The sequence below is a fragment of the Alexandromys fortis genome, unplaced genomic scaffold (genome assembly GCF_014885135.2).
Source record: "Alexandromys fortis isolate MF-2015 unplaced genomic scaffold, M_Fortis_MF-2015_v1.1 scaffold_76, whole genome shotgun sequence".
NCBI classification, from domain to species: domain Eukaryota; kingdom Metazoa; phylum Chordata; class Mammalia; order Rodentia; family Cricetidae; genus Alexandromys; species Alexandromys fortis.
This window is the reverse complement of record NW_026067997.1, coordinates 5697275-5711973: the sequence shown is the minus strand read 5'-3', so window position 1 is coordinate 5711973 and position 14699 is coordinate 5697275. Positions and strand designations below refer to the sequence as shown.

The following is a 14699-nucleotide window of genomic DNA, read 5'->3' as shown; positions in this document are numbered from 1 at the left end:
CAAGGGGGTGGAGGTACGGGATTAGAAGTTTAATGTTATCTTTAGCTACATAGCTGTGTGAAACAAGCCCCTGGACTACATGAAACCTTGTTTCAAAATGACAGCAAAAAATATATTAAATAAATGACATGGCATTAAGTATGGTAATTTTTATTCCCTCACTCCAAGAGAGGGTTTCTCTGTGAAACAGCCCTGGCTGTACTGAACTCGTTTTGTAAACCAGGCTGACTTCAGACTCAAAGAGATCTACCTGCTTCTGCCTCCTAAGTGCTGGGGGTAGAGGTGTGTATAACCACCACCCGGGCTAGTATGGAAATTTTTAATCTGTAACAGAAAGCATAACAAAGCTACAGGTATAATTCACTGGTAGAGCACTTGCCTAGCATGCACCAAGCCCGGAGTTCCATTCCTGGCGAAATAAATTCATGCACACATACAGTTCTGCAATTGTTTAAAAAGAAAGACAGCTGCTGGAGGCAGCTTTTACAATTCTTAAGTTGTCTGGTGTCACCAGGAGACAAGATCCTCAGCCTCCTGAGCAGAGAGGTGAAGAAACAAAAGGCCTCTCTGAAAACGTCCTTGGACTTTAAGGTCCATGGCTCCGGGTGTCCTTGGTGTCCTCAGCTCTCTAAGGAAGTAGCTGACTTACGTCTGCCGCTGACACAGCAGCACAGGCTGCCCTTTATACACGTCTCCCAAGCCCTTCGCTTCACTCTCGTCTTCAGTGCATCCTTATTAGAACAGTAAGTTACGACGCCAGTTAATAGATAACCTGGCTGCAGAAGATTAGGTAGCTAGGAGACCACAGGGCTGGGATGTGGACCCAGCTACAGGGAGCAGCCCCTCAGCACCAACTATTAAACCACCTGTAGCCCTTGAACTACTTTTAGTTCTGGGACCTGTAGGTTTTCTATACTGAAAGCAAGAAAACATTTCACTTCTAAATCATTGGGTTTAGGGCTGGGTTTTTTTTTTTTGCATAATTCATAATCTGTTAAATGAAAGCAAAAAAAAATTCAATTTTATTTTCAAATATTTCCCTGTCTTTACCTTTCTCATATACTCTCTCTAAACAAAAACTGGTCTTTTTCTTTTCTTTCTAATATATAGGCAATTTTTCAGCATTGAGGTAGATAGGCAGCTTATGAAGTAGACAAGGGGAGGACAAAAACATTCCACCTTAAACAGCCTAAAACAGGACCTTATTAACAGTGTTATTCAAGTGCCTCAGTAGAACAGGGTAGATGGCGATTAAAGACCTTCTTTCTCTCGTTTTTGGGCTGCAGCAATTGCTAAGTGAGGGAGCTCATAACTAAGATCTGTAGCCAGCTTTCTCACCAACCAGCTCCCAAATCACGACACAAAGACTTGTTATCAATTACGAAAGCTTGTCCTTATCTTATGCTCGTCCCACTAGCTCTTAGAGCTTATGTTAATCTGTTTCTCTTCATCTACGTTTTGCCTTTGGGCTTTTTATCTTTCTTTCATTCTGTATGTCCTATTCCAAGTCTGGCTGTCTAAATAGCCCCCGCACCCCCCCCCATCTCTCATCTAGATTCCTCCTTCTCCTTATTCTCTCTGCCTGCCTGCTCCACCTATTCCTCTCCTTACCTAGCTATTGGCAGTTCAGCTTTTTAGTAGACCAATCAGATGTCTTAGGCAGGCAAAGCAATACATCTTTACATCATTAAACAAATACAGTATAAACAAATATACCACATTTTTGCATAGTTAATGTAATATTCCACACAAAGACCAACACACACACATACACCATTCTCTCTCTCTCTCTCTCTCTCTCTCTCTCTCTCTCTCTCTCTCTCTCTCTCTCTGCTGCAGCTGTTTACCTGTTTTATATGTCTGGTTTGCTTTTGTTCTTTTGAGATAAGGGCATTCCATGACCCAAACCTGCCTGGAACTGTGACAGCCCAGTCTGGCCTCAACTTCACAGCACTCTTCCTGCCTTAGCCTCGTAAGTACTGGGAATGCATGAATGAGCCACCATGCTCACCTTGAAATAAAGACTCTCATTTTCTTTCATTATTGCTGTGTGTGTCTGATATGTGTGGAATGAGGGATGCACAGGCCACAGTGCACATGTGGAGGTCAAAGGACAACTTTGTGGAGTCCATTCTCTTCCATCTGCTTTTACTGTGGATTCCAGGGATCAACCACAGGTCACAGGGCTTGCACGGCAGATAGGCAGATACCTTTGCTCACTCTCTGAGCCATCTCACGGCTTTTGCTTTTTTAAGATGTGTATTTTGTCTCAACTTTATTTAATTAAATCAAGTATCACTGCACTGGAATGTTTCTAGTAACCATTCTGCACACTTGCACAATGTAACATAAGCAAGGCTCAGTTGATATTTACTTTCAAAATCGATGCCTTTATCCTTGGTCTCCTTCCCTGTCATACATTTAGGACTCATTGATGATTCTCAGCCAGCAGAGTAGTAGGTAGTTTTAAAACCATTACCAAAGTAAACTCCCATTCACCTTTTACCTGCTCACATTGCCTCATTTAAAGCCTTTGTTTTTGAAAGTACGTAATAGCCCTGAAAGAAGGTTTTTTATGTCTCATCTGTTGCTCCAAAAGAAGCGAAGAACTAGCTTGTTAACCTGCCGTGTAATCCCTGCACAGACCACAGCTCTTTTCAGTGGGAAGCCAGGCTCTGCCAAGATCGGGGAGGATTGCAGTTTAAACATTACAGGGTCAAGTTCAGCGTTTGTTCCATTCACAGAACTCCCGTTGGCATCAAAGGCGCTTCTGTGCAGAGTGGGATTTCGTGCTCAGTGACATGATTTCTGGAAGGTCTTCTATTTTGCCAGAGTGTACTCCACAAAGAATGTAATAAAGAAAACATTTGCAATGCTCCTCTTTTTTAATAGACCTATTCTTGATTTCAATAAAATGCCATTTACAGAAATATCTTTTTCCCACAGGATTTATAAACCTATCTGCAGCAACTGGGAAGAATCTTCAGTATCATTACAGATTCATCTGTTTGTAAGTTTTCTTTTATCTATCTATCTATCTATCTATCTATCTATCTATCTATCTATCTATCTATCTATGTTTTTTAAGACAGGCTTTCTCTGCGTAGCCCTGGCTATCCTGGAACTAGCTCTGTAGACCAGTCTGACCTCAAACTCCACAGAGATCCACCTGCTTCTCCCTCCCAAGAGCTGGGATTAAAGGTGTGCACCACCCACTGCCAGAGAATTTTTATTTCTTTTTAACATGTGACATAAAAAGCACAATTGCATTTAGCCAACAACCTTTGAACCTCTAAAATTTACGCCCTAAAATATATCATAATTGGCTGGTTTGGAACATATGATCCTTAAGTCTAGTAAACCAAAATATGCGTATTTTAATTTCAGCACCACGAAGATCCCTAGGTAAGTAAAATTTGCTAAATAGGAGAAATAGAGGCACTGAGATCTATGTAATTGTTGGAAGGGCCAACAATTTATATCAGTGAAGTACTAGAACGCTATGTCATGGTTTTATTATTAAGTAGTATCATAGCACCAAGGAAAATTAACTATTTAGTAATCATAATTTACAATCAACTCATTGTTTCTGTGACATGTTTTGGAAAACTTGTGTTTTTAATTTTTTCAAACACGTATTGTTTATGGGAAGAGCACATGTGTTACAATGTACTTGTGGAGGTCCTTTCTCTCCTTCCACCATGTGGGTTCTGAGATGGTGGTTAGGTCACACAGAGATCCACAATGTTTATTAGCAATAAACATCATTATCCACTGAGTTTTCTCACCAGCACAGGAACATGTAGTTTGGTATTTAGATTTTATTGCCTTGAATAGGCGTAGGTGTTATATCTGATTCACATTATTGCTTGGGGAAATGACACAAATGAATTAAAATGTCTAACAATATATTTAAGGATTTTTAAGCTTTCAAAAGAGCATCTGAAGTTTCTTTGAGGCCAAGGCAACACTCTAGACTCAAAAATCTGGTGTGTTTTGCTTAATCTTCAGAAATATTTTTAAACAGATGGGATTTCAAGCTTCATTGGTTTTCTCTAAAAAGCTTTGGCATGATTCATTCACACGTCTTACAAGGGAAATGCTGTTGCTTTTGAGAGAGCAACCTAGGAGCTAGAGAGATGACTCTGCAGTTCAGGCGCTCGAGGACTGGAGTTCATAAATGTCCAGTGGGCGTGGTGACCTGCTCATCATTTCAGCCTCAGAAGCAAGCTGGCTAGCAAGACTAACCAAATCTGTGAGCTCTGGTTTGATTGAGAGACCCTGCCTCAATGAATATGGTGGAAGAGGGAGGGAGGATGATTCTTGATGTTAGTGTGTGGTGCCCATACACACACACACACACACACACACACACACACACACACACACACACAAACACACACACCCCACATACACATGAAAAAACAAAAAAAAATCAGCAAAACATCACTCTGTAATTCAAGCTCTTGGGTGACTGAGGCAAAAGAAACTTTAGGCTGTGGCCAACTTGATCTATAAAGCAAGATCCTATTTCAAACAACAATGACAAACAAACAAATGGCCCTTTTGTGCACTATGTATTTTCTTGGGGTGTCATTTAACTTGTTCCTTTATCTCCTGAACTGAGTAAGCGATCGCTACCTTTAGAGTGCTTACCGGACCTGGAGGCCACCTTCCCCCCTCAGAGTACATGCACCCATCAGGAGGCCCGCATGCCTGGGTTTTCCTCTTCTGAAGACCGGCATAGTCTTACCGCCTTAGCCTCCTTGGTCAGCTCCATCACTCTTCCAACTGCGTCAGCCAATGACAATTGTTGCCTGAATCATAACTTTATTTCATCACTGCCTTTTCAATTACTGACACATATACATAGATACTCCTCAATTTATAAAGACTTGTGCTGCCAACACACTAAACTCATTAGACCTTGAAAATACCAAGTCCAATTGCCTCTAATTAATATACCTACTCTACTGAACACGGTAGCTCAGCCTAGTGCTTGCTACCTGACACATGCTCAGAGCATGTTACGAGGACACAGCTGGGCAAAATCATTTACTACCCAGCTTATCTTATAAGAAAGCAGGGAATACTCCATATTATTTACAGAATACCTGCATAAACAAAAACAGAATAACAACAAAAATAAACTGGCAACGAAACCCACTCTAAAGAACTGACGTTTTTCCTAGGGGACCTTACGCGGACTGGGAGCCTCATTCGCTGCTGCTCCTCGCCCCATAAGAGTGCCGTCGTGTCTCCGGGCTAGATCAACCTTTAGAATCTGCTGAATGCGTGTCTCCTTCAAGTTCCCAGAAAGCTGAAAAACAGAAGCCAAATCATCATTAAGTCTAGGACCATCTATATTCAGTAGGGAAAGGAAATGACCACACTAATAATAATTTCTTTTTTTCAATTTTACAATCATTGGTATTTTGCCTGTATGTGTGTCTGTGTGGGGGTGTCAGAAGCCCTGGAACTGGAGTAACAGACAGGCATGAGCTGCAATGTGGGCGCTGAGAACTGAACCTGTGTCCTCTGGAAGAGCAGCCAGTGCTCTTAACCATTGGGCGATCTCTCCAGCCCCAGTAATGATAGTTCTAATTCAAATTTAATATTATAATAAGGAATTCCTGTAGAGTCTTTCCACTTATATTTGCTGGCATTTTACTTTCATCTTTCATGCTTAAGAGCTTTGTTGTTAATGACAATATTATTCATTTGCATTAAACTCGTGTGTGTATGCATATGCGTGCGCATGTATGCAGATGGGCATGTCTGAATGTGCACACGTGGACGCTGGAAGTCGGTGTTGCGTGTCTTCCTGTTATACACTGCTAGTGTCTGAGACAGGATCTCTCAGTGAACCTGGAGCTCACTGTTTGGGTTGCACTAGCTGTAGCACGAGTTCTATTTGTTATTAATCATAAAAACCCGGAGTCAGATATTAGTGGGTGAAAGCTAAGAGATCTGAGAAGCAGAGCAGCCAACCACTAGAGTTCTTACCTCTCTACCAATGCTCGGCCCAAATGGGCAACCCTATCTTTTCTATGAATCCTCAGACTGCATCTGTCTCTACGAATCCTCCAACTGCATCTCCAGACCGCATCTGAGCTCCTGTCTCCTCCCACCTTATATTCCTCTCTCCACCCAGCCATATCACTTCCCACCTCCATCTCCCCGGTGCTGAGATTAAAGGTGTAAGCCACCACTGACTGACTCTGCTTTGAGTCTGAGTCAATCTAGTGCAGCCCAGCATGGCCTTGAACTCACAGAGACCCCTCTGCCTCTGTGTCCCAATTGCTGGGATTAAAGGTGTGTGCCACCACCGCCTGGCTTCTGTGACTAACTAGTGGCTAAGCTCTGTTCTCTGATCTTCAGGCAAACTTTATCTGTCAGATTACAAACACAATATCACCACAACTGGGCGTGCAGCAATTAGATGCATTTGGACTTGAAAATTTCAAGTTCTAATTCTAATTTGTTATTTTAGAATGATCCCTTTCTTCCTTCTCATCTTCCCTTTCTCTTCCTCCTCCCCTTTTTTTCTTTTACTCTCCTCCTCCCTCTTCCTGGGATCTGCTGGTTCTGCCCTCCCAGCGCAGGGCTTCAGTTCCAATGTGATTCGTTTGTTTCCCTTGGCATTAGAGTTTTATAGATTTTTTTTTCAGACTTTGTTTGTAATGAAACATTTAGATATTTACATGATCAAACTATATAAAGGATATATTTGGTTTCCCTGCATTCCTTTCCCACCACCCATTCCATTCCTCTTGTTTGAGTTTGTATGCTGTATCTTTAAAAGATTTCCATTTGCTGGGTGGTAGTGGTGGTGCTGCAACCTTCAATCCCTGCAGTCAGGAGGCAGAGGCAGGTGGATCTCTATGCTGGTCAGAGGAAGTTCCAGGACGGCCAGGGCCGTTTCACAGAGAAGCCTTGTGGGGGGGGGGGGGGGCAAACAAACAAACAAAAGTTTTCATTTATTTCTGTTCACTTGAGACTCTCTAGGCGGTAGGTGGAGCTGGGCTTTTGAGAGTTGCAGGTTGAGGGAGAATTCGTCTTCAGATAAGGTGGTCTTTGTAAAAACAACTTTTTTTCTCTCCTCATTGCTTCCCTGTAAAAGCCTTTTAAACTGAAGACGTTGTTTTCTGACCATTCTCCATGGCCTTTTATCAACTTTGCTAGATAAAGAATTTTCAATGGGGGTAAAGAAAATTAACTTAAAAATTAATAATAGGTACTACAGTTTTATTAGATTTATAATCCCATATACATATGTGTTTGTAAGAGGAAGGCTTGTTGTAACTCTATAGCAAAATGTTGATACTGTTTGCTTAGACATTTTATTAGATATTTATTTCATGTTTATTTTTACATGTATTTTCTAAGTGATAATTTAAAAATAGAAATATGCTTCATTTTATGTAAAAGATAAAATAGGGACTTGAGAGATGGCACAGGGGTTAAGAGTGCTCTCTGCTCTTGCAGAAGACCCAAGTTCAGTTCCCCAAGCCCACATCAAGTGGTTCACCACCAACTCTACCTTGAACTCTATAGGATCCAGCACCCTCTTCTCCCTTCCACAGGTCCCTACACTCACATTCCCTTTCACATACAGATAACTGAAAAACCAAGAAAAGTGTTAAGAAGATGAAATGGGGTGAGGAGAGATTTCCCAAGCCCAAGGCCTGTGTTTTCCATGTGACCAAGAAGAAGCAGAGGAGGAGGAGGGGAGGAAAGGAAAAATGGGGAGGAGGAAGAGGAAGGGAAAATGAGAAGGAAGAAGAGGATCATTCTAAAATAACATAAATTAGAATCTTTTATTGTCTAATAGATACAGGGTTTTGTTGGGGATGGAAAAGTAGTTACAGCAAGAGGCATATTGTGATGGTATTTACAACACTGCAAAGGTACTTACAGTCGCTGGTGCACACAGATGGAATGGGATGTGTACTTTCCCATGGTAAAATAATGACATGAATAGGAGTACGATAGCTTGGATGAGCGCCTTCCAAAGCTCATGTGTGAAAGACTGGGTGAGAAGCCTATGGTCCTACTGAAATATGGTGGAAACTTTAAGGGGTGGGACCAGTGGTAAAAGTGCCCTTAAAGGGAATGTTAGAACTCTTTTCTTTTCCTTTTTTTTTTTTTTTTTTTTTTTTTTGCTTCTTGGCTGCTGTGAGCTGCACCTTCGACTACACCTGCCCATAATGATGGTTTGCTATAGACCCAAAAGCAATGCGCCAACCAGCCGTGGACTGATACCTCCAAAACTGTGAGCCAAAGTAAACCCTTTATCCTATGACTTGACTTACCTCATGTTTCAGCTCAGTGATGGAAAACCGACACAGGGTAGCAAGTGTTCTTATTACAGATCAACTTGGCATTCAGTGAAATGTATTGAGTGCCATGATCTTGCCACGCTCATTTATATCCATGGCCAAGTAGCCAAACCACTATTCCTTGCTTGATTATATAATAAAGATAAATATAAGTGGTAGATTGCTTACTTAGCATATTTGAGGCCTTGGATTTCACCTCTGAAGCCAAAAAGTAACAGGTAAATAGAGAGATCAAATACAAACCTATTTACTCAGGCCTCCACAAGCAGCTTACATACACTGTATCACTCAGTATTTCTAGAAGGTAAACCCCATTATTCCCTCTTCTTTTTGAATATGAAAAAGCCCACTTAACTACTAAGGGGCAAATCAGGATTTGACTAGAGGTCTGTTTTTCACCAGACCACTGTCCTTTACCACCTTGCTTTCCAGACTTTGAGTACACCAGCTCTTTACCGCCATATGTGGACGGTTTTACACACCATCCCTGTGGCTATAAAAGATTCTTTGCTAACTTTCCAGTTAGGAGTTTACGTAAGAAGACAGTCGTGTTTACTTTACAGCTTTCGAGTTTCTGCTCTGTTTCTTTAAAAAACTGATTAATCGAGCTTTGGTGCAAATTACTCTAGTTATTATTAACTTTCCAGGCTTGTGAAATAATATTAACCATCCCCCTTTAGTTTGGTTAGAGACGGAGTCAACACGAAGATACAGTCTGTGATGTATTTTGAACCCAGTTTTCCAAGGTGAAATCAACAGTTTTCTGGAAATCCAGGAGAAAAAAAAAAATGTCACCCAATTCCCTTTCTGAATCCACTCCAGAGTCTGGAGGAGAAGACGGGGGTTTGAGTTACGGCCATGTTTAGGAAGTATACCCCATGTGTTATCCTCTGTTTGGAAGCTTAAGGAACACATTGATAGTTGAGAGTAGACTGGTTCTAGGGCCCACATTTGTTCCTTATACTCTCCATTCATGAGGAGTGCATTCTTGTTGGACTTTGGAAAGATTTTGACCTTGAGCATCTTCTGGTTTTGTTTACAGCACCTGCAAAGATCCTGGACCACTCCTCTCCTTTAGACACCAGTGTAGACACTGTAGAGTTTGAATTCTGACACACATGTGGTCTTGTTCCCAGGTGGACAATTAACAGGAGCGTGTTTCTTCGAGCCACTCACGCCGATCCTTCAGATGCTGAAGGCTCACATTGGGAAGAGTTATACAGGAATCCTGCTCGCGGAGGCTATTTTCCTAAATAAAATGCCATAATAAGTTCATTTAAAATGAAGAATGCTGTTTCAAGAGCTGTCAAAGAAATGGAAAATTTGGAAGCACTGAAAACTCACTATTGAAAGAAATGTGAACAACAAACTAACAGTATGAGGGGCCAGCAAGATGCTCAGTGAGCAAAGGGCCTTGCTGCCACATCCCATGACCTGAGCTTCATCTTCAGAACCCATGTGGAGGAACAAGAGACTGACTCGTGTAAATTGTCTTCTGACCTCTACATGAGGGCTGTGGCACACGCATGTATACATACATTAAACAAGTAAATACATACAATTTAAAATTTTAAATTATGTATATATATGTGTTCTGTGTGTGATTGTGTACACCTGAGTACAGTCCCTTCAGAATACAAAAGAGGGCGTGGATTCCCCCAGACCTGGAGTTATGGACAGTATGGGCCACCAGATGTGGGTGCTAGGAACTGAATTTGAGTCCCCTACAAGAGCAGTAGGTGCTCTTAACCAGTGAGTCCTCTCTCAATTTAAATTAAAACAAAACAAAACCAACCACAACCTGCCAGCATTAACTAGAGTTGCTGAAGGCAGCAGCAGGCCTCTGGATTTTCTAGCATTTGGGAGGTGGGGCAGGAGGGTCAGGCATTCAAGGTCAGTCTCAGCCACACAGCAAATTCGTTGCAGGCCTGGATTACAGGAGACCTTAACTCAAATAAATAAATAAACAAAATTAACCACACTTTCAGTGTGAGGGCTAAAAGGAAATTTTATACCAAGAATTCGTGCAGTCATGTAGAACCAAGCATACAAGTAACTCGGTTCATCAGAGTCAAATGAGGATGCAGAACACGCCTTTCATATACACACATAGAATATACAAAAATTGGGTAAAATAAAATTGTAAAAACCCATAGGCTTGACCCTCTTACAGGCTGAGTGATCTGACAAGGAAAATATTTTCCACGCACCCTAGTCAAGAGTCCCTGAGGTCTTCTTTACACGGTTGTCTGCTGCCCATAACCGAGCTCCAACCTTTCAACAAAGGCCAGCACATTCCCATTTACAAAGCGTGGGCAGGTTTATCATCCTAATTTGAATGTTACATATCCTTGAATAACCGTGAAAAGACATGCACAGAGATAACAAACACGCATGCAATGCCCAATCTCCTTGTCAATGGAGGGCACCTGTGGAATAGAGGGTCTAAAGCTGAGGATAACTCCCATGTCATGTGTATGTCTAGATAAAATATATTTGCTAATTGTAAGAAACTTCCCTATTCTTTATCTTTATTTATACCAGGGTTTCCCAACCTCAATATTACATACGCTTTAGATGATTTTCGTAATGGGGCATCTCATAAATGAAGCAGCCAGTGCTTCTGGCGTCTGTCAATGAAAACATGACGTGGAAAAAGCTCCTCCTACAACTGGGACAACCAAACATGACTGCAGACACTGCCAAATGACTCCCCCACTGATTTACACCAACATCAAAATGAGTTTGACTCTTTGCAGCTCTGCACACACCAGCTGGGTGGTAAGAAAAGTGGACTAAAAAAGTACAAGAGGCTGGCTCAGGACAAAGAAACTGTATGGTGGATAATCTGCGGTGTAGATAATCAACAAGTCATTCATGGGAATTAAACGCAGGCCTTGGAGCATCTTATTAGAGCCCGTCGGTAGACAGTGAGTGATTGAGGTTGATATAAATACCGGACACCGTATAATCACCTTCCGGGCACCAGAGCCTGGCCACTAAAGAGCAAATCAAGTACTCCGTTTATAGAACTGCGTGACTTGATACACATTGTGCAACTGAGCGCATGCTTGTTTTTCAGTCGTTGGCAGATGGGCTCCCAGGGAGGCTGCCAGACGCTTGGGCCTTGCAACCAATCCCATGAAGCCTGCTGGGCCTGAGGAAGTCAGAAAGGCGCTGACTAAGGAATTCAAGAAGTAATCGCTTCTAATTTAAGCACAAATTTGATAGGGGGTCTGCCGTTTTTAGCTCATTTTATATGTCCACATATATCTTATGGATTAAAACCCTATTTCAACAAGAAAATCTTGGGCTTTGGCTTTGAGACAGGCTGCCCTGTAGCCCAAGTAGGCCCCAGACTCACTAAGCAGACAAGAATGAAGCTGAACCTGCTTCAGCCCTGACTGCTGGGATTCTCGTTTGGGCCCCCAGGAGACAGTTGCATGAATGATGACAGCCTGGGGGCTCATGAATTGCTCTTCTAAAGACTAGTAGCACAGGACGCAAAACCAAGACAGGGATAAACGTCAGCGCTAACGCACTTGCCTGGTGCGAGAGAGGCCCAAGGGCAAGCACTGGCCCTGGAAAAAGAAAGAGAGTAAAAGTCTCCTTCCAGGCACCACTTCCTCCAGGAGGAAACACTAGACTGGTCTTAGCCAGATGACGTTGGTCTGCTTCGTATTTTATGTAAGCAGTTTGATACAATGTCTGCCGTTTCACGTGTGGCTTCCTTTCTTGACGTTCTTTTGTGAGACTCATCTAAGTTGCTGCATTTAACTAATTTGTTCTTTTCTCGTTGCTATATCAGTTATGATGAACTAATATACCACAATTACTTTATTATTATGTTGTTCTCAGTTTGAGATTATTAAAAATAGTTCTTTAGCTGAACATGGAAATCCCAGCCAGCATTCAGGAGGCAGAGGCAGGTAGATCTCTATGAGTTCCAGACTAGCCAGGACTATGCTGTGAGGCTCTACCTCAAAACACAAACCACATGCGCACATACACACACATACACACACACACACACACACACACACACGCACGCACGTATACACACACAAGCACACACACTAAAGATGGCAGGAAATCTTTTTCTTTGGGGGAATATGTTGATTCTATTTTTTGTTCTTCCATTAGTTGCAACTGGGCCCTGAACTCTGCTGTCTGCTTGGTATGAAGTATTTGTTTCTTCCATCTAGAGTCTCTGGATGCTAGATCTAAGAGAGCCTTGATTTCACGAGTTCAAGTGATCCTCCTGCCTCTGCTTCACAAGCAACTGGGGCAACAGCTCAAGCCCACCACGCCTGATCAGAGTGAGGCATGAATAAACAGTGGTACAGCTGTGGGCCATGGCTATGGCTCGGCAGTAAAGCACTTAACAGAGCATGTGCAAGTCTCCGGGCTCCGTCTCCAGCACTGCAGAATAAAAGAAAAGTTACTCATTGTGCAGCTATGTCTGGAGTGTAGGACCTAGTTCGCACGAGTCTATTTGTAGCAGGTGCAACAGTGATTCTATTTTCATTAGTAGATGTCTGTCTACTTACCCATGCCGAGAAAGAGATGTTCTTAACGGTGGATTCTCAGGCACAGCCTGTGAATCAGAGTCTCCGGTGGATTTCACGAAGACGTCGAAGGCACTCATCGGATGTGCAGATTGGTACCCTAGTACCTGGGAGGCACGTATTGGTTGAGTGATGAGTAGCATAGGGCCAAATTCAGGGTAATGTCAATGGGATTAGTTTTTAAAAAGTTATTTAAGAAAATATTTAGATTCTAACTGTATAGAAGTTTGCTGAGATGTATATAGAATTTGGGTCTCATTAATTTTGGTTTGTGTTTTTCTTTTATTGGCAAGTTCTTTACAATTAAGTTTTAATGTATGTACATGTTTTGATGAACTGGATTATAAGCCAATCTGACTTTACAGCACTTCAATTCCTTCTCTCCCCACCCTCCCCCTGTTTCTTCCTCCTCCCCTTCTCCTTCTTGACACAGGTTCATTCCCAGGCTGGCCTCAAACTCCCTATGTTCAAGTATAACCTTGAACTCTTAAACTTCTAAACCAGGTAGAATACACAAAAAAATTAAATAAATACTAATTGTTGTAAATAAGCATTTCTGCTTGTAGGGGAGAGAAGTGTGTTGCACTGCTACAACGTGGCATCTTGGTAAAGGCCACCATTCACATCGGAAAGACAGCTAATGGCTTTGGCTACTCAGTCTCTACTGGGCCCCTGGTATGCTGTAGTACTGATAAAAAGGCGGTGCAACCTGGGGTCACGCTGGTGGGCCTATCAAAGCCACGATAGTCCTATTAACCCATCGCAGCAGCTTCTGCTTTGTGTGCCCTGAATCACACGTTGGACAGAATGTTAACCTTCCGGTTGCTTGCGTCTGTGCCCCCATGTTTTACTACCATTAAGAACTAAGAGAAAGTGAGCAGAACAGAACAAGAAAAACACATAGCTTTTAAAAATCCACGTGTGCATGTGTGTGCACACATGTGTATGCCTGTGCACCCTCCTAGTGCAGGCCAGAGGACGTCAGATGCCCACTCTATCACGCCCCCATTGCCCTAACACAGGACCTCTCCTTGGGGTTCACCCTTCTAGCTAGTGTGAATGTGGGGGGCAGTCATCTTCATGTCTCTCTTCTGCACCAGGCTAGGTTTATAGGTCCAGAGCTACAGGAATATTTTTAACTGTGTGTTGGGGATGGAACTCCAGTCCACATGCCTCCCAGGAGATGCTCTTACCCCTGAGCCATCTCCACCGTTCCAAGACATCAATTTCAACCTTTTAAAACTCTGCTTCAGGGCCATTTTTTCGTCTTTGGACCGTTTCCCCCTAGCTAGCTCACATTCTGGGTTGCCCCTTGATTGCCCCGACTTGGGAAGTAGATATCAACTGAGGCTGCTTTGTACCCCAAAGCCCATGTCAGCAAGATCCATTCCTAAAGTTTCTGTATTGCATCAAGCCATGGCCTCAAGTATTTGGGAAGAGGTTTAGTAATTACTATGTTATAGGAATCTCATTAAGACGGATTTTAAGTGAGGAGAACTAACAGGAAGATATATCTAGAAAATACAACACACGTATACATTTGGTCTCAGCCTGAGGAAGAATTTGTTGTCTGAGGAAAAGCCGAAGTGATGGAAGGTGCTTACCCTGGATTTAAGAAGGACAATGGAGCCGGGCGGTGGTGGCACACGCCTTTAATCCCAACACTTGGGCACTTGGGAGGCAGAGACAGGCAGATCTCTGTGAGTTTGAGGTCAGCCTGGTCTACAAGAGCTAGTTCCAGGACAGGCTCCAAAGCTACAGAGAAACCCTGTCTCGAAAAACCAAAAAA

At 42.5% G+C, this 14699-nt stretch overlaps 1 long non-coding RNA gene across 1 annotated transcript; it reads left to right on the top strand.

Annotated features, from left to right (window-relative positions):
* Window positions 1-2426: 2426 nt before the first annotated feature.
* Window positions 2427-9760, top strand: LOC126512610 (uncharacterized). Its single transcript, XR_007595100.1, has 3 exons — window positions 2427-2851; window positions 2947-3010; window positions 9479-9760. It is a non-coding gene; the product is annotated as an uncharacterized lncRNA (long non-coding RNA).
* Window positions 9761-14699: the final 4939 nt, after the last annotated feature.